General features: G+C 41.0%; 1 protein-coding gene, 1 long non-coding RNA gene and 1 other non-coding gene across 3 annotated transcripts in view; 1 reads left to right on the top strand and 2 right to left on the bottom strand.

The window, feature by feature from the left end:
- Positions 1 to 24,715, bottom strand: part of PELI2 (pellino E3 ubiquitin protein ligase family member 2) — a 197,701-nt gene that overhangs the window by 149,529 nt on the left and 23,457 nt on the right. The window lies entirely within an intron of this gene.
- On the bottom strand, positions 15,819 to 19,454 carry LOC111819505 (uncharacterized). Its single transcript, XR_002823107.1, has 3 exons — positions 19,421 to 19,454; positions 18,632 to 18,682; positions 15,819 to 15,859 (listed from the first exon to the last, which is right to left on the bottom strand). It is a non-coding gene; the product is annotated as an uncharacterized LOC111819505 (long non-coding RNA).
- Positions 18,624 to 18,727, top strand: LOC111819516 (U6 spliceosomal RNA). Its single transcript, XR_002823124.1, has one exon. It is a non-coding gene; the product is annotated as a U6 spliceosomal RNA (small nuclear RNA).

Here is a 24,715-nt window from a genome sequence, read left to right as displayed (position 1 = left end):
AATGCCTTTGCATAGTCAATAAAACACAGGTAAACATCTTTCTGGTATTCTCTGCTTTCAGCCAGGATCCATCTGACATCAACAATGATCTCCCTCGTTCTATGTCCTCTTCTGAATCCGGCTTTAATTTCTGGTATTTCCCTGTCGATGCTGCAACCACTTCTGAATGATCTTCAGCAAAATTTTACTTGTGTATGATATTAATGACATTGTTTGATAATTTCCACATTCTGTTGGATCACCTTTCTTTGGAATGGGCACAAATATGGATCTCCTCCAGTCAGCTGGCCAGGTAGCTGTCTTCCAAATTTCTTGGCATAGGCAAGTGGGCACTTCAGCTGCATTCACTTGCTGAAACATCTCAACCAGTAATTCCGTCAATTCCTGGAGACTTGTTTTTCACCAACGCCTTCAGTGTAGCTTGGTTTTCATTCACTGATTTTTTCAGAAGTAGACTGACAGGTTCTTCTTCCTAGTCTGTCATAGTCTGGAAGCTGAAATCCGTCCACCATGGCTGACCCTGCTGGTATCTGAAATACTGGTGGCATAGCTTCCAGCATCACCGCAACACACAAGCCACCACAGTACGACAAACTGACAAGACGTGTGAGATCTAATAGAATAGTACTACTTAATTTTATCCAAAACAAGACCCAGCAATAAAATCAACCCTTAGAATAGGAAGAGGATTTGAATTTATACTCAGCAGACAGTCATAATGTATCTACATTGTTAAATGGCTATATTCACAACCACCATTTATGCATGAAGTATCTGCAGCACACAAATAGAATGAGATTTTTTATGAAGCACCGTGATACCTTCCATTTTAAACATATAATAAAGTTGGAGAAGCTGTTACTCTACGAAAAACTCTCTGCACTTATCATTCTTGTACTTTTTCTTTTAATTAAAAAAATAACCCAAGTTTTTTGCTTCTACCACAGATATTCTTGACACGGATATACTCATTTGCCATAAAATTTTACTCAAATTTTTAACTAATGTAATTTATCATCCCAAACCAAAAAAATAAGTAAATAAAAAACCCATTGCCATCGAGTCAATTTCGACTCATAGGGTCCTTACAGGGCAGAATAGAACTGCCCTGGAGGGTTTCCAAAGCTGTAATCTTTAAGGAAGCCGACTGCCACATCTTTCTCCTACAGAGCGGCTGGTGGGCTCCAACCACCAACCTTTTGGTTAGCAGCCGAACTCTTAACCACTGCACCACCACGGCTCCAATTTATTATTAGAGCACAAAATTAGTTTCTAGGGCCTAAAGACACACATTCTTAAAATTTTTAATCTGAAAATTTTGTATCTGCATGAATTCCTAAGAGAAGAGAATTCTCAGCACCACTAATCAGGCAATGTCAAACTTCCATTTCTCGCACGTGAAACAGAGAGTATATCCCTGACACTCTCTCCTTGTAAGAACAGGCCTTATATTTACACCTTACTCTGACGACAAAGTGCAGGAAATTACAGGCAACTTATAGAATTAGGAGCACAATATGTGTTACACTTTAAGGTAGACCACGACTTCTCACACTGTCAAAATTAGTATGTACTGAACTCTATTTTCCAGAACAGTTATAACAGCACTACTCAAAAACAAACCAAAAAAAAAAAAAAATCATTCAAATGAGTTTGAGAGTGAACTAAACAAAATTAAACAGGTTTTTCTGCTACTATCCTTCTCAAAGCCTTTAATATACTAATATGCTCTACGAATCTCAAAGTGGAAGACACAACACAGCTCTTCCCAAATTTACCTGACCTACTATCCTACTATCATGGCACACATATAGCCATTTCTTAGAACAGTGTTATAAGCAGCAAAGTTTGGGAACTGCCAATTCAGTGTGTATACATACAGCATGTACCTACAGACACGATGCCACTTACTATGAGACTACAGAGACATGTGACAAAAGACGTCGCATGAATCCTGAACACAAAGCAGAAGGAGCTACAAATAAGCAGACTGCATACTGCCTACTTTCCTGCTGATTCACATTTCCAAACTGCCATCAACTGGATATGGATTTACATATATGAAATTTCACTTTACAGTATCTTTTTATGAATATATCTCCTATAAGGAAGAATTAACGAGTAGTTATAAATAGAACATTTCCTTTAATTTACTTCCTTGGTATATTAACGACAAGCTACAGTGAAGGAAGGACTAGAAATGGAAAATTAAGAGGTCAAAAGGATAAACACAGATCATAAGGCTTTTTAATACTGACCCAAGGGAGGCCTGTGCAAGACAGACTCCAGTAAGCCTGAAAGTTCCTAGGTAATGAGGCCGGCTGGGGAGGAAGCTCAGTCTCTGGATTTCTTCCCATGGAAGAGACTGTTAATTGTCCCTCAATACTCATTCTCCCTTTTAATAAAAGAATACTCATAATTGCTAACATTTATATAATGCTTCCTTTGTGTCAGCTACCATCCTGAATGGCTTTTTTTGTTGCTGTGTGTCATCAAGTCAATTCTGACTCACAGCAACCCTATAGGACAGGGCAGAACTGTCCATAGGGTTTCCAAGGAGCAGCTGGTGGATTCGAACTGCTGACCTTTTGGTTAGTATTGAGTTCTTAACCACTTCACCATCAGGGCTCCTGAATGGCTTTAGGTATATTAATTTAACATAATCCTCTTCATAACCTTATGAGGCAAGGGACTATTACTGATTCCATTTTAAAGATAAGAAAACAGCCAAAGAGAGGTTAAACAACTTGCCCAAAGTCTCACAGCGATGAAGGGGCACAGCTGAGAATCTAACCGGTCCATCTTAAAGAGCCTCCTCCTCACCCCCCCCCCAGTTTCTTCAGCAGCTAAGTGTGGTCATGACTTCTCCTGACAATGGGATGTGACCATAAGTGATGTGTATAACTTCTGGCTCCTCTCCTTAAAGTTGAAACAACTTTCTCTTGCCTGAGGGTTGGAACACAGACTGGAGATAGGAAAAACATGAGTGAGACTGACTCCCTGGGAGTAACAATATGAAAAGAATCTGGGTCCCTGAAAGGCTGTGTGGACCAGAGCCTTGGACTGCTCAACTTCAGGCTATTTCATGAGAGAGGAGCATCTATCAAATTTCAGCCTTTTTAATGAGGTGTCCTTTGGGGAATCTTCATTCATAGCAGCTGTCTTAGTTATCTAGTGCTGCTACAATAGAAACACCACAAGCAGATGGCTTTAACAAAGAGAATTTTATTTTCTCACTGTCTAGGAGGCTAGAAGTTTGAATTCAGGGTGCCAGCTCCAGGGGAAGGCTTTCTCTCCCTGTCGGCTCTAGTGAAAGGTCCTTGTTATCAATCTTCCCCTAGTCAAGGAGCTTCTCACTGCAGGGACACTAAGTCCAAAGGACGTGTGCTCCGAGGTCTTCTTGCTTAGTGGTAATGAGGTCCCCCTGTCTCTCCGCTTGCTTCTTTTATATCTCAAAAGAGATTGACTCAAGATACAATCTAATCTTATAAATTGACTTCTGACTCATTAACATAACTGCTTCGAATCCTGCCTCATTAACAGCATAGAGGCAGGATTTACAACACATAGGAAAATCGAGTCAGATGACAAAATGGTGGACAATCACACAGTACTGGAAATCATGGCCCAGCCAAATTCATACACATTTTTAGGGGATACAATTCCATCCATAACAGCAGCTTAACCTCATTTTGTTTTGGCCCGAAACTTCCTTTGCCTTCTGAAATAAACTCCACTAATGATTTGTTTCTTAATAAGCTAGACTTCTCAGCTTTGGTCTAGATAATAGCTAAAACTTACCAAATACTTACTTGATATTGCTCTAATCCTCTTAACAACTCTATGGGAGAGGATCCATTAACATTTTCATCTAATTGATAAGAAACCAAGGCACTGGTTAAGTAACTTGTCCAATATTACAGAGCTAAAATGTATCAGAGCTCGGATAAAAAGCCAAACGACCTGACTTCAAGTCCTAGTTGAATAGGTACATTCTAATGGTTGAGGTATTATCAAGTTCATGCAACACGTTTAGCAAGCTCAGTCCCTGGAGGAACATTCGTCACTTACAATCCTAGTGAACGCTGTACTAAAATAGGTCTGAGTAAAGTAGTAAGGAAGCATCAAGAATTAATCAACTGAGGCCAGTAAGGATGACCAGTAAATATTTACAAAACAGATAACTACAGAGCAATCAAATGAAAAGTAAAAATTCACCAGGTATATGGGGAGATAGGGATGGGACCAAAAGAACTCTATATGCAAAGGTTCTGTGGAATTAAACTCCTGTGGTTGCTCCTGCAGTTATCAAAGCTGCTTCAAAGAGGATACACAGGGTACCGTGGAGGTGTGTGGGCAGATGACGCTGTCAGAAAACAGGCTGGAAGGACCTGATTTACCTTCAGTCTTATTTTTTTCCTTTTTTCTTTCTAAGGTACAGCTCCAAAACTAACAAGGGTGCTTGAATCCTCATCTCCTTAAGTCCTTAAAATCTGAAAGCCAAAATCATTTAATCTCCTTAGACTTCAGTCTTCTTCTCTGTAAGATTATATCTGATTTCTCAGGATCTGGAGTTAAAGGAGTCCTAGTGGTGCAGTGCTTAAAGCGATCGACTGCTAACCGAAAGGTCAGAGGTTCGAAACCACCAGTGGCTCCATGGGAGAAAGATGTGGCAGTCTGCTTCCATAGAGATTTACAGCCTTGGAAATCCCATGGGGTCACTATGGGTTGGAATTGACTCAAAGGCAGTGGTTGTGGGTAGAAGTGAAAGGAACCTTGGCCATCATCTGGTCCAGTCTCTCCAGCAAAAAGAACCCACTCTCCTATCAGTGAGACGGAGAAAGAGCCAACTGTCTACTATGGAAACAGCCACAGGGGAAGCCAACTCAAAGTGGGATCCATCTCCCTGTTAAAAGTCTTCTTTGTGCTAAGTTAGAATCCCTGGGTGACCCAAATGGTTAGTGTTCCACTACTAGATGAAAGGTCGGCAGTTCAAACCCATCCAGACACACCTTGGAAGACAGACCTGTCAATCTGCTTCTGAAACATCAGTCTTGAAAACCCCATGGAGCAGTTCTACCCTGCACACGCAGGGTCACCATGGGTCAGAATGAACTTGGTGGCAACTAACAACAACATGTTAAGTTAAATTTGGCTTATTTGTCATGTTTATTTCAAGTCTTCTAAACCTATGTCAACAATCTGCCCCCTTTTCTGCCAAACAGCCCTTCAAAGACTTAGAATCTTAGAAAACAAACCTGTAAAAGATTTTCCAAGTAGCTACGAGTGGGAATCGACTCGACGACAACAGGCTTATGTATACTTCAAAACATGTAAACAGACACTTAAATATTCTTATCTATGTAAAGTATCCAAAATTCATTAATGAAGAAATACTCCACTACTCAGTATGGTGTCAGATATAACCTGAAAAAAATTACTTATCTTAGAGTGAATACTGAATGTATTTAAAACGGTAAATAACTAACCATAAGTGCAATAGGTAATGAGATCAATTATGGGATTAATGGGGTCAATCAAAACACATGGAATTCATTAAAATACATCTTCATTCTTGGACAGCCCCGTAAAACCAAATGGGACTAATGAGGTACAGTAGTCCAGTGACAAGGGCCAGAAGGCAGAAGGGGACAAGGAAGCTAATGATAGGGAACCCAAGGTTGAGTAAGGATATTGTTGATGTGTAGTGAGATTGTTAACCATTGTCACAGGGCAACATGTGTAGTAACTGTTAAATGAGAAACTATTTTGTTCTGTAAGCCTTCATCTTAAGTGAGAATAGCAGCACAATTGGAAGAGCACAGTCGATGTCACTGAACTGAGCATGTAGAAATTTTTGAAATGGTATATCTTTGGCTATGTGTATTTTCACCAAAAAAAGGTTCAGAAGTTAGAGGGTTGACATGTTGTGGGGTTGTTAACCAATGTCATAAAACAATATGTGTACTACTGTTTAATGAGAAACTATTTGTTCTGTAAGCCTTCACCTGAAGTACAATTTAAAAAAAAATACATTTTCATTCTTAAACTCTGTTTAAATGAATTCTTTACTTTGGTCTATACTTGAGGAAATGATTTCCTTCAACTTAGTTGCTTGGCAGTTAACGCTGGTTCTTAATGTTAACCATCAAACATGCTCGACAGTTATATGGTGCTTTTTGCCAGGGACTTACTCCCCATAATATTTCCTCCTTAAACTATCTTGCTTTTGAGGAGATCAAAACACTTTTACTTGTGGCAAGGACATGAATTTTTGGGGTCGAAAGGGTAAAATATCATGGATTGAATTGTGTCCCTCAAAAATGTATGTCAACTTGGCTAGTCCATTATTGTGTGACTGTCCACCATTTTGTTATCTGTTGTAATTTTCCCGTGTGTTGTAAATCCTACCTCTATGATGTTAATGGGAAAACTTGGTGGGGTAGTGGTTAAGAGCTCTGGCTGCTAACCAAAAGGTTGGCAGTTCAAATCCAGCAGGCGCTCCTTGGAAACACTATGGGGGCAGATCTACCCTGTCCTATAGGGTCGCTATGAGCTGGAATCGATGCAATAGCAATGGGTATGATGTTAATAAGGTTCAATTAGTGGCAGTTATGTTGATGAGGCAGGACTCAATCTACAAGATTAGGTTGTGTTTTAAATCAATCTCTTTTGAGATATAAAAGAGAGAAGCTAGCAGAGAGACATGGGGACCTCATACCACCAAGAAGGTAGTGCCAGGAGAATAATGCATCCTTTGGACCCAGGGTCCCTGTGCTGAGAAGCTCCTCAACTGAGGAAAACTGATGACAAGGACCTTCTTCCCCCAGAGCTGACAGAGAGAGAAAGCCTTCCCCTTGAGCTGGCACCCTGAACTTCAGACTTCTAGCCTCCTAAACTGTGAGAGAATAAATTTGTCTTTGTTAAAGCCATTCACTTGTGGTATTTCTGTTATAGCAGCACTGGATGACTAAGACAAGCTTTTAGACCAAGAACAAAAAGTATTAAAACATACAGTATCTTAAATAGATATCTTAACACTTTATTCACAAAGGCTTGAAAGACTGCTTACAAACATGCTGCAAAGGTACCAGAAATAAGAGAATCTAGAAATGACCTGAGGCAGTAAGACTGCCGAAGTTTAGGTAAAAAAATTAATCTAGCGGAATGACAAAAAGACTCTTCATAATTGTCATTTAGTTTTGTTTTTTTTTTTAAAAAAAAAAAAAGGTAAAAGTGGTCTCCAATCTCCAAGGAAACTAGAACTCTAAACCAAATGAAGAATCCTTGGTGATGGGTATATTCTCACATTTCTTCCCTCACTGCATCTTCTTCATGGACTCCCATGCTCCCTCAGGCAGGCATTCTCATTTTATAAAGTATAATTCTACCTCTAATTACACTTGGCAAGTTATAGAAATTAAGGACAAAGAATGAACTACAGCATACAGAATCTCCCACCAGAAAACATAAAGCAGAACTGTGCATAAAAGAAAGTGAAACAGGAAAAAAAAAAAAAAAAGCATATTGTATGTAAAACCCTCATTTTTCAATAATCATGTATATGTGGTTTAAAGCTTATCTAGTTAGTTCACACATTTTGGCATCTAATTTCAACAACTCTTGTTTCAATTTTGTTACAACTCTGCTTTAAATATTTGATTCACCTTTACAGAAAAAAACAAAACAAAACCCGTTGCTGTCAATTCCAACTCATAGCGACCCTGCAGGACAGCGTAGAACTGCTCCATAGGGTTTCTAAGGAGCACCTGGTGGATTTGAACTGTCGACCTTTTGGTTAGCAGTTGTAGCTCTTAACCACTATGCCACCAGGATTTCCTCCTTTACAGAAGGATCCATATAGATAAGGTTGGAATAAAGGTTTAAACCCTAGTATAAAGGGTTTGGGTAAAATACAAGTATAAACAATTTTCTGAGCATGAGGGCTTTGGAAATAGTACTGAAACAGTAATAAAACAATAGCGTCTCTTGAAGATCTTTGAGTCAGTGACTGGTTTTGGGTCTACATCTCCCTGAAAGACCTGGAGCAACCCAACACGCTTCCCCTTGGAGTCATGAGCTCCTGAGAGTCGTTTCTCCCAAGTACCTGCCGTTACCACCAACCTTCAGCCCTGACTCTTCTTCCCTCTTCATCTACAAATCCTTATTGAGTACACACTTGGAGCCAAGCATTGTACCAGATACTAGGGTTACAAACATATAAGAATCCCTAGTACCAAAGAGTACACTGTCCAGCAGAGGGACAGAGAAGCAAATGTACCATTACTGTACTCGGGGACAAATTCAAACATAAAGGTTTGTAAAAACTGCTATGGAAATACAGGAGGAAGGGGATGAAAAAAAGTGTCCAGCAAGGTTTCAGGCAGCTTGGGCACCTACACTAAGACTTGGAAGGATGAACTTACACGTTCAGAGTAGACAAGGGCAAGGGAGGATCGGGTCTCCCAGCAACCAGAGCACGATCTACAAAGACCTGGAAGCTCAAGAGCCACCCACGAGGCCGCAGGGTGAACATGGAGGGCGAGGCAGGAAGGAGTTGTACCATGAAGGCCCTCCTGCAGCAAGGAACGTTTAGACTTTACCCTACAGTCAATGGGAAGACACACACACAGACACAAACATTTTTACATAAATTGTTAACAGGGTCACATAAATGGCCTCTCATTGTTAACAGATCACTCCAATGGCATTGTAAAGGAGGAACTAGAATAGAGAAAAGATTAAAAGGAAACAGGAGTGAGGCAGCAAGGCTGTAAGGAGGTGACCGTGGTGAGGTGGTGAGGAGGTGAGGTGAGGTGAGGCAGTGAGGTGAGGTGATGAGGCAGTTAGGAAGCGAGGAGGTGAGGCAATAAGGAGATGAGGAGGTGAAAACTGTGGACTGAGCTGAAGGGAATAGAAGGTGGCAATGCTACCCTCTCTGAATGGAAAATGCCATTCTACTTCAGTCTGTGGTCCCATTTCCTCTAGGACTCAGTCAACAAGTATTTATTGAGAGCTGCCGATGTGCCAGGCATGGCTGGTGCTTGGGTCTCATGAATAAGCAAAAGAGATGAAAATCTCTACTATTATGAAACGTATGTTCTAGGGAAGGGAGGCAGACAATAAACCTTAAACATAATAAATAAATCGTATACTACGTTAGAACGTGGTAAGTGCCAAGGAAAGAAAGAAAACCAGAGTAGGGTCAGCAAGGTGGGAAAAGCTGCTATTATAATATTATAACAAGGTGATCAGGTGGGCCCCATAAAGAATGTGACATCGGAATGCTCACTTGCCTTTTACTGTCATGGGTACAGCTACTTCTTCAAATATTAGTCTAGATTTCTATGCAAAACAGCCATTTCACAGACGAGTTTTCTCACTGCTTTAAGATCTGCAAGGAAGGGACTCCACATTTAACTGCAGGGGTCAGCCCTATAGGTTTCCCAAAGCATCTTGAAGAGAGTAGGAAATCAGCTTGCTGAGTGAATTGGGTAAATACGAAGTATACGCCCAAAAACCCACCCTGACATGAGGAAAAGCTTTTAAAAGGAGAAGGTATTTGTTAAAATGTAATTAGTGGCTCGGGTGGAAACTCTTTCACAATTGAAAGTACATTTAAGGCAGGCTTTGCCCCTTGCTGCATGAGTTTCAAGTACCTCTGTCCCCCATAGTAAGCCCTGCCAACTTCTCTGAATTGTGTTCAGGTGTAGAACAGATGCTGTTGCTGTTTTTGTTGTTATTTTCCCGCAAGGGCAGAGTCCAACCATCCTGAAGTGCACACTCAACCACTGCTCTCCCCAGGGTCTGCTCACCTGCAATCTGCACTGAGCTCGGTATTCACCCTCTACAGGGTGTCATAAAGATAAAATGATCTAATGCTTTCTTTTGAAAGGAGGAAAGAACCGCACACAGAAATGTGCAGCTACGTGGTCCTGGCTGAGCAGGAAAAGGAGAAACGGTGTCTTGCTTTCACACACATCTCCAGTGTGAGATTTTGGCCATGACATCTGTTGATTATTATAACTTAATAAATAATACATCCTAATTCTTCCTCCCCACCCCCCAAAAAAGGAAACAGGAAGCTACAGCCAAAGGTGGAAAGAGAAAAGAAAAGTCAGATTGGAAGAAAAGAGAATAAAAAAAAGTCAGTGACCTACACGATGTGGGGGAGGGAGGAGGCAGGGGGAGGGAAGGACCTAGGCTGACTTCCAGGTTCTAGTTTGCATGGTTTGTAGTGCCAATTACCCAGAGGGGGAGTCCACAGGAAGGAGGCAGATTTAAGGGGGAAGAGAGATAATGACCTCAGTGCTGAACTTTATACTGTAACGAAAAGGCATGAACTATTCTGCACTTCCCATCTAACGCTATTAAAACACCAAACCTAAGCCCGTCTGTTCCCGACCTATTTACACCCGGAACATTCAGTCTTGTACCAAATCTAATTCCAATACAACTTGTCAAAATAATAATGCTGTGGTCAAAATACTGCACGGGTAATAACACAACCATACCCTAGTTTTCCTTTCCAACACACACACAAACCACACATTTCATATTATCCGCTCATCCTCCTACATATTTATGGCGTTTCCCCTAACTTTCTGAAAGCTGGGCCAGAGAATTCCTAAACAAGATAGATAGCTATGGGGGTGTTGTTTTAGACCAGTAGGGATCACTAAAGGGGGATTTTTTCCAAACTCCAGAACCTGACAAATAGTTCACACAAAACCAGAGCTCATAAAAAGCAAACCAATCAGTGTTAATATTAAACAGCAGAAGGCAATACCCTCAGGAAGCTATTCAACTGGTGCTAGTGTAGGCACAGATCATCGGAAGACAAAGAAACAACCCTTCCGACAACAGTGCCTTTCCCTTCTTCTCCTTCCCCATGCCCTATACGCATGTGCTGCTGCACACCAAAACTATAAATGACAGCACTATGGCTGCTTGCCAACAAGACTATACACTCAGTAAAATGTACAGCTTTTATAGCCTCTTTGGAAAACAGTTTGGCAGTTTCTTAAAAAGTCAACTTACCATAAGACTCAGTAAATCCACTACAGAGTATCCATTCAAGAAAAATTAAAACGTATGTCCACACAAAGACTTGCAAGCAAATGCTCTTAACAGCATTATTCATAAGGGCCAAAAATTGAAAAAAAATCCAAATGTCTATGAATTGATGAATGGATAAACAAAATATGGTATATACATACAATGGATATTATTTGCCATAAAAAGAAATGCAGTACTAACACATGCTACAACATGGATGAACTTCAAAAACATTTTGCTAAGTGAAAGAAGCCAAACACAAAAGACTATATACTGGATGACCTTATTTACATGAAATTTCTGTAAAAGACAAAATTATAGGGACAGAAAGTAGGTCAGCAGTTGCCTACAGCTGGGGGTAGGAGAAGGAATTCACTTCAAACTGGCATGAGAAAACATTTTGGGGTGATTGGAGTGTTCTAAAACTGAAAGGTGGTGATCAGTGTGCAATTATATAAATTTACTAAACCAATGAACTGTACAATGAAATGGGTAAATTGTATGTTATATAAATTATACCTCAAAAAAGCTGTAAAAAAGAAGACTACATACTCATCAACATGAAAATGAAGACCTTAATCACAAAATTTTTAGTGTTATAACACAAGCAAAATTTCTCTCTTAGAGATAAAAGAATTCCACAGTAAGGATTCTGTTAAAATGCTTCCTTCTACTTTAAAAGTGTTCTTGTACAGTATATTCCAACAGTGCCAAACCATCCATGCCTCCAGGCCCCCGTGACTTTGTATATGCTATTAGTTCTGTCTGAAATCCCCTCCCCTCTTGTCAACCTGGCAAACTCCCGGTTTCCTTCAAGTGCAACCTACCACTGCAACTTCAATCGAGTAATTTTTTAAATAAAGATCAGCACAAAGCTGGTTCCTATGAGGCAGAGGTTAAAGATGTTCCAAATGTCCAACTTTTCCAAACTGCTGTACCATGCCATCCTCTCTAACATCAACTACTCCCTCTCTCCTCAGTACTCTCCCTCTCATCTTTGGGTTCCCTAACTCGCTGCAATGTCTTACAAAACAAACGAACCATATAAAGGAAATGGCTTGTGCAGTTGTAGAGGCTGGCAAGTCCCAAATTCTTGGGTCAGGTGTAGGCTTCTCCCAACCCATGTGGCTGCAGGAGCTGATGAACCCAAACTGGCAGTTCAGACCACAGGCTGCTGGCTCACAAAGCTGCGGAAGCTGGCGAATCAGGTCACACAATAAGCCACCAGCCCAACAGGCGGTGGAGGGTGGCAAATCCCAGAATTGGCAGGTCAGACAGCAGGCCTCTGGGGAGGTCATCTGATCATGAACCGGACACAGGATCCAGATGCAGAGAGAGACAGCCTCGCCAGGACACATACATATATCTTAGACGCAGGCCACACCCCAGGAAAGGGCGTAACTTGAGTAACGGTGGGGACTGAGTCACACCCTTCTGCAAGGCTGCAACCCAAGACACACCTTATACCAACCCTGTCTCATCAACATGTAAGGGGTCAGGATCCACAACACAGAAAATGGAGGTCAACCACACAATACTGGGAATCATGGCCTAGCCAAGTTGACACACAACCCCAACCATCACAGGTTCCATATACCTTATTTGCATAGTCCCACTCAATCACTGTGAGTGACAAAGACCACGGCCAGAGGGCCATATTAAGTAACTCACTGCACCAAAATCTTGTACATACTTCTAGCACAGCAATAAGCACATCATATGGTAATCGTATGCTTGCACATTTGTCTCTTTACTGAACCAGTGTTTCTCCAATGGGGATCCATGGACATACTCCTGGGGGCCCACAGTATGTCTCCTTACTCAAGGTCCCAGTTTGTACTGCATTTTCAAATCATGATGGGACAAACTATCACCATTTTAATTGTCTTGCCTCTCAAGAAAGTAACCAACAAAGGCAGACCAACGAAGCAGATGATACATTTGGGCTAACAGACGACCAAATGAGATCAGACTGTACTCTACTAGAACACAGAATTTTGTAGTTCCAACACAGAACTACTGGTGGGAAGATTGAGTCATCACATGGCAGTTGAGCATGCTGAACTCAAAAACTGTGGCCAGCATGAGTCAATACAATTATTTGTAAGCTCAAATAGTGCTTTCATTTTAGCAAAACAACATCTGGTACATTAAATTGATACAGTTAATTTGGATTTCAATGATTTTGTAATTTTATATTTCACTGCAAATTGGTTTTAGTTTATAGTCGTAAGAGATATAAACATTAAGATGTTTATTCCTAGTTATATGTTTGTGTGTACCTAAAGAACATTACAAAGAAAATAATACAAGTCAGTATCATGGATTCCAGAGAATTTCTTTCCATTGAAAGAGAACCATATATTACTTAAATTAGAGAAACAGTACACTAGAACATATACCCTAATAATGGCAGAGTCAATCTTTCCCCTCTATAGCCTAAATGTATGGTATATAAGAGGCATTCATAAAATATGGTTAAATGAACAACAGTTTGTATTATGCTACTGGTCCAAAACAGCAATGTTGTGAACTGCTACCATCTGGTAATGCACTCAACTATCCTATTTTGAAGCATTAAACCATGGGGAGTTATCCATCTCTCGAAAGAATAAAAACTAACCAAGCAGTCCTTATAAAGGAGTAGGGGGAAGAAGGAAAGGAAAGCAGGCATTCTGCGAAAGGAATGAGTTTCTGTCTCTTAACCCCAAGTAAAGAGAACATTTAAAAATGTTTCCAGGATTTAACCTAACCCATCTTTTAGTCTATTTCCACCTCTCTCCAAAGTGACTCTCCCACCTCACTCCTCTCTCTGAATGGAAACACTGGCTAAAGGGAAAATTAGTAATAAAGGAATATTAGAATGGATAGCTTTACTCATTTTATTCACTAAACAGCTAGTCACTGTGCCAGGCACCATACCAGGTGTGGGGGCTACAGGGGAAGACTGACGGCGGCCCAGCGAGGAGGACGAACCACAAACAAGAAAAAGGGATAGACATTCTGAAAAGTGCTATTCTATATTCACCGTCATATCTATAAATTTTACATAAAAAAGAGTGCTTATAAAACAAACTGGGATATGATACCCTGTCTCTCACACAGGTATGGGTTAGCAACCCAGAAACTACTTCATGCATATACAAAGTATGTTGATCACTTTATGTGTCAACCTGGCTAGACTATAAAAAACCAAGAAAAAAAAAAGGAGCCCTGGTGGCGCAGTGGTTAAGAGCTATGGCTGCTAATCAAAAGGTTGGCAGTACGAATCCACCAGCTGGCTCCTTGGAAACCCTATGGGGCATAGCCCCTGGTAATTCGATCAAACACTAACGTAGGTATTACTTTGAAGGTATTTTGTAGATGTGAGTAAAGTCTAAAAACGGCATGGGGGCAGCGTCTGACCTCCTCCAGCCCCACAAAGGGGAAGCAGAACCAAGATCCACAGCCCAAGGCCGACTCCCATGAGGCGGAGGTCAGACATGCCTCTTCTCTCCGCCATCTTTACCAACTCTGACACCAACTGTTCCTCTCAAAGCACTCTCTACTGGGTTTGATAAACTCATTGCAATGGCCACACAGAACTCACAGACCGTACTCACAATTATGGGGTTTATTACGGAAGTAAGAGTAATTACAATTTAGGCTCAAGAACACTCAAGGATACAGTTCTTCTATCAGGACAGCCTCTTCCCAGCCATGCTTGCAGGCATGCCTCCTGGCCCTAGGCCTCTGCCCAAAGGCACTCAGCTTTCTCTCTCCATAGGCCACGAAGCCCACCGCGCTGTCTCCTGCTGCCGGCTCTCTCCTGCCACTGCTTCTCACTGTCTTCAGGGTTACAGCTTGTTCTCTCTCTCTCTCATAGTCTTCTGCTTCCAGGAGCTTCTAAGTGCAGGGATCCCAGGTTCAAAGGACGCACTGTCTACTCCTGGATGTTCTTCCTTGGTGGTGGTAGGATCCTCCTCTCTGCTCTGGAATTGTCTCTCTTTAAAGGCAAAACTAACCAATCCCCTTGGTAGGCCACAATTACCCTATCACACAGTCCCACCCAATCACCCGAGTGGAAGTTACAAGACCATGACTAGACAGGCCACACACAAAAGTAATTTATCCACTGCAAGTTCCCATAGTCAGTTGACTTTTAAAGGGAGAGTATCTGAGATAATCCAGGCAAGCCTGATTCAATCAACTGAAAGACTTTCAACATGAAGCTTCCATGAAGACATTCCAGCTGTGGTCTGCAGCTTCGTTTGTGCCTGAGAGTTCCAGCCTGCCCTTCCTGATGGCCTGACATACAAATTTTAGACTTGCCAAACCAGCCCCCACAACTGCGGAGATCAATGCAATAAATCTTTCAATATGTATCTACTACTGATTCAATTTCTATGGTTGAACCCTAACTGATACAACAGGATTGAAAAAAATTATTAATATATTGTAGATAATCAGTAAATATACTTTAGACAGGTTTCTCATTGTCTAAAGAAGTTACAAATAAGGAAAGCAGGAAGGCTAGAATGAACATGGTGTTAGATAAGACTCAGAAGTATTAATATAAGCTCACAGTTTTTAACATATATATATAAACATGTACATCTATACATATAGATACAGAAAGAAATGCAGATGTGTATGCAAGCCTAGATTACTATATATGCATGCTTTTCCTAGCTTTGTATGCTCAGAAGGCCTAAGAACAACAATACTCCTGTAGCCATGAGCTCACCTAGCACCCAGATTTTGGTTTCTAAGTATCATTCTCCAAGAGCCAAGGATCCTTGAAAAGTGGTTGATGCCAGGGCTGGGGAAGAAAAAAATACAAAATGAGCCTAAAACATCTTGTAGTACCAGAAAATAAGGATGTGCTCAAAAAAGGATAGGGCATGTCAAAGGGACATAAGGAGTCAAGCTGAAGAACCTCCCAATGGCCAAACCTGGAAAAAATTTGAGCAGAAAATAAATAACAATAGTTGTGGATTACAGTCTACAAATAAAATATCTATGACTTCATATTATACAAATAGTTGAATAAAGACCTAAATGGAGAATGGATAGCCCTTCCTTACCAAAGAATTTCAATTAATAAATGTAAAAGGAGTGAAGGAAATACAAAATCGCCATTAGGCTAACATAGTAATAACCTGCAGGCAAGACCCGCTAATGGATGGTAAAATCAGTAGGGAAAACCGGAAGGAAAAACACGATTATCTGAGTCTCAAAGTGTCTCCTCCAAGATATTTATCTTTTTCTTTTTTTTTTTTTTGAGGGAGGGGAGGGGTGGGGAGGGAAAAATACTAACTAGACAATAGCTAAGTGGTAACTTCGGTGAAGGGTAAGATAGTACACAATGCTGGAGAAGTCAGCACAACTTGCTAAGCTTGGTGCATCTGTCCTCATTCTCTTGATCTTCCCTCCTGCACCAATGGATGAACTGCCCATACTCCTAGGATATCAAGTCAACCATTCACTTGTGTACTAGATCCTATTGGCTCCAGCTCTTACATCAATTTTTCCCTGTCTTACGTATCATTCTCTTCCTCAAAGATCTCTCTTCTTCATTAAAAAACAAATAAAAAGCTCTCCCTTGACCCCACATCCCTTTCTAGGCCTTGCCCCATTTTTCCACTCCTGTAGAATAACATTCCTACCAAGAGTTGTCGAAACCCATCATCTCCAGTTACTCTCCTCCCACAATCTTAAACTTACTCTCCAACAGGCTTTCATCCCTCCTCCCCAATTCCTCTTGAGAAGAACTCCAATGACCTCTGTGTTGCCAAATCCAATGGTCATTTTTCAGTCCTCACCTTTCCAGACCTATCAGCAGCATCTGACAGGCTATGACAGTCCTCTCTCTCCAATCACTTCCTTGATTTGGTTTCCAGGACCACCCTCTTGGTTCTAATACCACCTCACTGATCACTCTTTCTCAGTCCCCATGGATTCTTTCTCTTCACAACCTCTAACCACTGAGGCGCCCATGGCTCCATCCACAGATCACCTCTCTTCTCTCTCCACACTGACTCCCAGTCTCCTAGCTTTCAACACCATCTACATCTGGCTAACACCAGCCCAGCCTCTCCTTTGAGTTTCAGACTGGCATATACAGCCTACTGAACTTCTCCACTTAAACCTCCGAAACGCATCTCAAACTCCAAAGGTCCAGGACAGATCTTAATCTCCCCCTGAATCCTATTCTTCCTGTAGTTGTGTTTCTACCATTAAGCTGCACCTCTCTCCCTCCACAACTGTATATGCACCAATCAGAGAGTCATCCTTGACTCCTCCCTTACCGGCACACACACCCAATGCACAAGCACTTCCTTTCAAGTCTATCCAGATTCGTAACACTTCTCACCGTCTCTGCTACCATCATCTGGTCTAGGCAAACAACATGAATCACCATGGCAGTAGTCTAACTAGACCCCTGCCCCATTCCATAGCAAATCTGACCCCTAAAGTTAATTCTCGGCACTGTAGCAGAGTGATTCTTTTCAAATATAAGTTTCATACTGTCATCCTCTGTTCAAAATTGTACAGATGACTTATCTCCTCACTCAAAGCTAAGGCTAAAGTTCCCACCATAGACTACAAGACCAGACATGACCTGGCTGCCCCCTTCACACCCCACCTCTCTGACTTCATCTTTGATTGCTCTCCTCTTTGTTCACCAGGATCCAGCCACACTGGTTCTCTTATTGCCACCAACGTGCCAAGCACACTCCCTCCTCAGGCACACTTGCTCTCTGCTTGGCCTGCTCTTCCCCAGCGTCTACTCCTTTCAGGTCTTGGTCTCTCAATGTCCTTACAGAGAGGCCTTCCCCGATTACCCTTTCTGACCTCCCTCACTCCTTCTCCCCTTAAACCTCACTTGACTTTTCTTGCTAGCACGTGTCCCTCCACCGGACATTATACGTGTATGTGTGCAGTTGTTTATTCTTTCTCCCCAGTGGAATGTGACAGGTGGGCTTTGTTTCAGTCACTGAGTAATCCCAATACCAAGAACTCTATTTAGTACATAGAAGTTCTCAATAACTATTTGTTGAATGAATAAATAAATGTAAAGAAAATGCTACAGAATCCAGGAGCACTACTTTTTAAGCACAAAGCTATACAAAAACTAAAGTAGGATACTTCTGAGAAAGCAATCGTGCTGGGATAAAAGGCCAGTAGCCACTTTTCTTGAAAGGCATGTTTATGCTCTGCGGATGAAATGTAAATCTGTACAATCCTTTTGGAAAGTAACTTATTGGTAGGAATGAAAAGCTACAGAAATGCTCATGCCCTTTCTTTCACTAATTCCTCTTCTGGGACCATCTTTTAAATAATAATCTTAAATGCTGAAGATACTTTCTACACAAAGATGTTGTCTGAAGCACCATCTGTAACAAGAAATAAACCAAAACACCCAAGAAAAATGGAATTAATCTGAGAAAAAGGAAAATAGCAAATAAATAATAAAATATCCACCTGATGGAACATGTGGCAGTTCAAGCACTCAAAGCAATTTTGAAGAACTCTGAGCCAGGCATTATGCTAGGAATACCTTTATTGAAATGATGGTTTTAGTACTCACTTCGGCAATGCACGTACTAAAATGGGAAGGATACAGAGATTCGCATGGCCCCTGCACAAGGATAACACATAAAATGATGGTTTTTACTAAAGTTGTTCAGCAAAGTGAGCAGATATTATGATGTAAAGTTACATGAAAAGGGGAATTAAATAGCTGTAGGGTAACAAATTATAAAAGAAAAGTAAAAACATATGCATAGAAAAGACGAGAACGAAATGTACCGAAATAGTAATAATAATCATCTTTGGTTGTTGGAACCATGGGTAATATGCATCGTCTTACTTTGCTACAATTTCCAAATATTCTTTAATAAACACGTATATTTCATAAAGGATAAAACTGTACTTTCTTTTAAAAGCTTCATTTTTGATACTACCTTCTTCTGAATCATAACTGAGTATTTTCCTCAAAAATAAAACAGGTTGAGCCAAAACTGAAAACATGACTGAGACTTTGGCATGAAGTTAAGAACAGAAAAAAAAAAACTTTTCTAAAGCCTTGAACATTCTCCTTTCCTGCTGTTATTACATATGGAGAGATTGACAAGGGCCCTCTTAAAGAGGCTTAACAATTTTATTAAGGACGGCAATGCATTTGGAAACCCTTGCGACTTAGTGGTTAAGAGTTCAGCTGCTAACCAAAAGGTCAGCAGTTCGAATCCACCAGGCACTCCTTGGAAACCCTTTGGTGCAGTTCTACTCTGTCCTATAGGATCGCTATGAGTCAGAATTGACTCGACAGCAGCAGGTTTGGTTTTGGTTTTGGCAATGCATTTGCACATAAACCTACCTTTAATGTAATAGTCTTAACTTAGGAAACTTCTGAAAGTAACTTCTTTTAAAAACAGGGACCATTTTCAAAGCTTTGCTTAAATTTTGTATGTCCTTTTCTTTTTAGATCTCACTGTAAAAGTAAAATAAAATTTAAGAATACGTTGTTGTTGTGTTACTGTTTGCTTTTAGTACTTTTCAAAATTAATTTACACCTAACAAGAATATAAACTCAAGTGAGTCTCATGTAAAGCAACCATTAATACGGTGTTAAACTACTTTAAATGGATAACTAGGATTTGGGGGAATGAGCTTGTCTGTCTGTCTGTGTTTTAGGGGAAGGGGGTTGTTGTCAACTATTCTTTACAAGTCCTGAAGGTATAAATGGAAGGGATGATGCATTACTTCTATAAAATTATATAAACTTTTCAGATATAAGTACACTCTACTGAAGCGCCCAGCTCTGAATTACACATGTTGATTTAGCCATATTCAACAGGGTCACATTTTCATTTCATTCAGACATGGGCTACCCATTGCCGCTGAGTCAATTCTGACTCATAGCGACCCTACAGGACAGAGTAAGACTGCCCCACAGAGTTTCCAAGGGGCGCCTGGTGGATTCGAACTGCCGACCTTTCGGTTAGCAGTCGTAGCTCTTAACCACTAAGCCACCAGGGTTTCCCAGACATGTGCTAAGGGAGGAAAAACACCAGAGGGAAGGAGGAAAGGTCCATTTTCAGACAATCATTCGTTTCTGATGAAAGCCAATTTAAACAGCAATGGAATACCTTACCAATGACAACCTTCAAATCCTAAAATCCCCCCTCTCCCTTTTAATAAAGAAGCTGGTTTGCACCACCCATCTCAAAGGAGGTCCTGATCTACTGACTAGAAAGCTTGTCGAATGGGCATGCTGTATGATACAACTATTGTCAGGACTTCTCCTGGCCCCAGTTTTTCCATTTTTCATCTGTGCTAGTAGAGTCTCACTGGTTGTGGGGGTCATATTTTTATAAAATACAGTTTTAAAAATTTTTTTGCAACATGGAAGAACAACAACAAAGGCAAGCTGAAACATAAAAGACAGTAAGCATTAAAAAAAAAAGCTCAGCACTTAACTAAAACGTAAATCTAAGATTTAAAAAAAAATGAACCAAAATACAAATGTATACAGAGAAGAGGAAAGAATAGGAAAGGTAAAGAATGAAAAAACAAGGAATAGACAGGACAAAAGACTCACTTCAATATGAAATGAACTTTAATAGCTCTCAACAAGAAACTGAAGGACAAGCAATGGTTAAGCACTCGGCTGCTAACGGGAAGGTGGCGGTTCAATCCCACCCAGCACTACACGGCAGAAAAGACCTGGCGATCTGCTTCCTTAAAAATTAAAGCCAAGAAAACATGAAGTTCTACTCTGCTCAGAACAAACTCCACAGCAGCACCACCACCAAGAAACAAGAAAGTACAGCGTACTGTGCTTAGAAAATAAGCAATTGTATACAAAATACAGATATAACAATCAATTTTTTATTTAGTTTTATAATTAGTCTAAGATAATTAAATCTTGAAGCCAACAAATACAAAGACAAGCCAATATTTTTAAATCTCACACTCTATTCAGCAGCCCCCCACATCTCTCTCCTCACATCCTCACCCCTACTATTCCACCTTCTCTGCCACATCTGTCTCCCTTTCCTTCCTCTCCTTCCTCGCTCACAGAAGTCAGGACCAAACCAAGGAAAATGACTGGGTATGTAATGCCCTATCTTTACAGTGTCCAAGAACGAACGTGTGTGCAGTTCGATAATTAAGGATTCTGTGGCTTATCTTATACAATGAGTTCACCTCCACGCAGCTGTCCCTGCACTTTGCTACCTATATTCTGAAAAGCCGTCCAGCTTCCTGTGGGCTGGACCAGCTTGAATTCCATGTAACCCCCATTCTTTCCCACTGTCTCCCTACATGTTCATCCCCTTTGTCAGCAGGAAAGAAGTGAAGCCCAGGCTGGAAAAAGCCACCTGAAAAAACAAACACACCAACAACGCAGGCAAACTAACTGTTTCAACATGAACTAAGTATCTCCATAATCACGCGATTGAGACTTCAAACACAAGCTGAATGAACGAACGATAGACATTACTAGACTGTCAATATACCGAAAACAATCTGTTCACTACATATTTCAGTTATGGTACAAATCAATTCCAGTCAGGAATAGAATTAATGCTAAGATTAGCTCGCTGGATCCAACCATTAAAAAGCTAATATCCCATCATTATTCACACATCTTTAACAATAAGATCTGACTTTTTCTTAAATGTTATCAGAAAGATCACTTTACAATGTTTCTAAGGTCAGACTTACAAACACAAACTCAGCAAACAATCCTATTATATAACATTCCTGTTAAGCAACTGTCATTTAAGTCCTTTCCTGTACAGGCATTATAAACCAAACCACTGTCGTAGAGTCAATTCTGACTCACAGCCACCCTACAGGACAGAGTAGAACTGCCCCGTAGGGTTTCCAAGGCGCAGCCGGTGGATTAGAATGCCAGCCTTTTTGGTTAGCAGCCGAGCTCTTAACCACTGCACCACCAGCACTCCATAAGGCATTATGTTGTTGTTGTTAGGTGCTGTCCATTCGGTTCCAACTCATAGCAACCCTATAAGACAGAGTAGAACTACCCCACACAGTTTTCAAGGAGTGGATGGTGGATTTGAATTGCTGACCCTTTGGTTCGCAGCCAAGCTCTTAACCACTACGCCACCACGGCATTGTAGGAAATAATAATTCATGACCAGAGACAAAAAGAACCACAGAACCACTTGGACTCTTATTTGATTAAAAAGTCACATGGAGTTCCTAAGAGAGGAAACGCTTACATCCTGAAAATGCCTTTTATAATTCCACGGTAGGGAAATAAACTCCAAATGTAAGGTGCTTTGTCAGAACCTATGCAAAAATACACCATCTGTTCTGAGACGCAGCACTTCTTGCTAAATACATGTACAATTTTTAAAGACTACTCCTGAAGTATATTCAGTATTGAGTGGACTGCCAGAAGAACAAATAAACCATCTTGGAAGAAGTACAGCCAGAGTGCTCCTCAGAAGTGAGGATGGTGAGACTTGGTCTCACATACTTTGGACATGTTATCAGGAGGGACCAGTCCCTGGAGAACGACATCAGGCTTGGTAAAGTAGAAGGTCAGCGAAAAAGGGAAGATTCTCAATGAGACGGACAAACACAGTGGCTGCAACAATGGGCTCAAGCATAACAACAATTGTGAGGATGGCGCAGGATCAGGCAGTGTTTTGTTCTGTTGTACACAGGGTTGCTATGAGTCAGAAGCCACTCAATAGCACCTAACTACAACAATAACAGTCCCGAAGCCACTGTTACTTCCTCATGAAAAATGACTCAATAAGAACAGCAAGTTATTGAAGACAGTAATTTTCTGAGCACTGAAATGCTCTCCTAAGTACACAACAGACCAGGCTTCAGCAGCAAGCTGCACAGCAGGTGTGGGGCCAGCAAGAGGCAGGGCACGTGGTCCAGTTGCTCACAGATGGAAATATCTGCGAATGAGCACGCCAAGCAGCCTCCTCCAGCGCATGTCTGCAGTAAGGGCAGCAGTCACAGGCTGCCCGCGGGAAACCTGCTTCCTGGAGCCTGCCATAACGGTCTACATCAGGGGATGATGTTAGGCAAGGAATTGTAGCACAAAGCAGAGCAGCTCGTTGTCCCCGCTTCAAATTGAAATCTCTGGAATCAAATAACATTTCTATGAAAATGGTCCAAGCATCACACTCTTCCAGTTTTCTGAACTTTCATGCAAAGAAGAATATATTTTTAACTCCCTAAAGCATATCAGCCACTTAAACTCAAAAATCCATTGCCATCTAGTTGATTCCAACTCATAGCGACCCTATAGGACAGAGTAGAACTGCCCCATAAGGTTTCCAACGAGTGGCTGGTGGATTCGAACTGCTGACCTTTTGGTTAACAGTCGTAGCTCTTAACCACTGCACTACCTGAGCTCCAACTTAAACTCATTTAATTCCAGATCGTAAAGCCAAACCATAAGCCTTGAATCTGATCACCCACACAGACAATCCTGCCCTTTAAACAACTGATGATAAACTTTAGAGTTCTAACTTTATTAGGTGACTAGGCATTCTTCATGAAAACCCTGGGGGTGCAGTGGTTAGGAGCTACGGCTGCTAACCAAAAGGTCAGCAGTTCAGATCCACCAGGCACTCCTTGGAAACCATATGGGGCAGTTCTACTCGGTCCTATAGGGTCGCTATGAGTCGAAATCGACTCAACGGCAACGGGTTTGGTTTTGGGTTTTTTTTTTTTTTTTTGGTCATTCTTCATACATTAACTATACTGCTAAACAACCCTGAAGAGGAAAACACAGGCACAAAACCACCTTTACTATGCATGTGCTCGATCTTCAGCGGAAGAATCAAACCTACTACATTCAGATCAGCAACATTATGGAGGTGACAGTTAATCAGGGTCAGGATGCCCTACAGGAAACCTGGAAAAAAGCCTGCTGTACTTGCAACAGAACAGCCTTCAATGACCCACTAAGTTCCAGGTAGCTCAAGTTTTCATTCTTTTTCTCCACTTTAATCTTGATATGAAGCAACTACATGTTATGTGTCCAGTGAGCTCTTTTCTTCCTCTGTCATCCACTCCAATGTCTGAAAAAGATAAACTTCTCAATTTCACATGAGAAAATCACTGTACTCTGCACACCCAACCATCTTTCCCTTTTTAAAGAAAAGTTATTGTGGAATTCTTATGTTAATGATAAGACATAAAGCACTTACTGATTTCTGAAAGAGGTTCTAAATCACATCTTTCATGACTCCTTGTTGTAAACTTGACACTATCATCTCTTGTGCAGTAAGTAAATAAAAACAAATTTCTGCTGGATGGGTGAAAATGTACTTTGTTTCGCGAACACCCAGTCAAATCTTTCCAACTGATGTTGGACTAGTTGCCAGCCCATCATAATACTGTCACCTCTACCCAAAAGACAAGGAAGTAGGAAGCGGTTTTTTGTTTTTTTAATTGCACTTTAGCTGAAGGTTTACAGAACAAATAGTTTCTCATTAAACAGTTAGTATACATACTGTTTTACGACAATGGTTAACAACCCCACGACATGTCAACACTGTCCCTTCTCAACCTCGGGTTCCTATTACCAGCTTTCCTGTCCCCTCCTGCCTTCTAGTCCTTGTCCCTGGACTGTTGTGCCCCATTAGTCTCATTTTGTTTTATGGGGCTGTCT

The sequence above is a fragment of the Trichechus manatus genome, unplaced genomic scaffold, assembly GCF_000243295.1.
Source record: "Trichechus manatus latirostris isolate Lorelei unplaced genomic scaffold, TriManLat1.0 scaffold00010, whole genome shotgun sequence".
NCBI classification, from domain to species: domain Eukaryota; kingdom Metazoa; phylum Chordata; class Mammalia; order Sirenia; family Trichechidae; genus Trichechus; species Trichechus manatus.
This window is presented reverse-complemented; position numbering and strand designations above follow the sequence as displayed.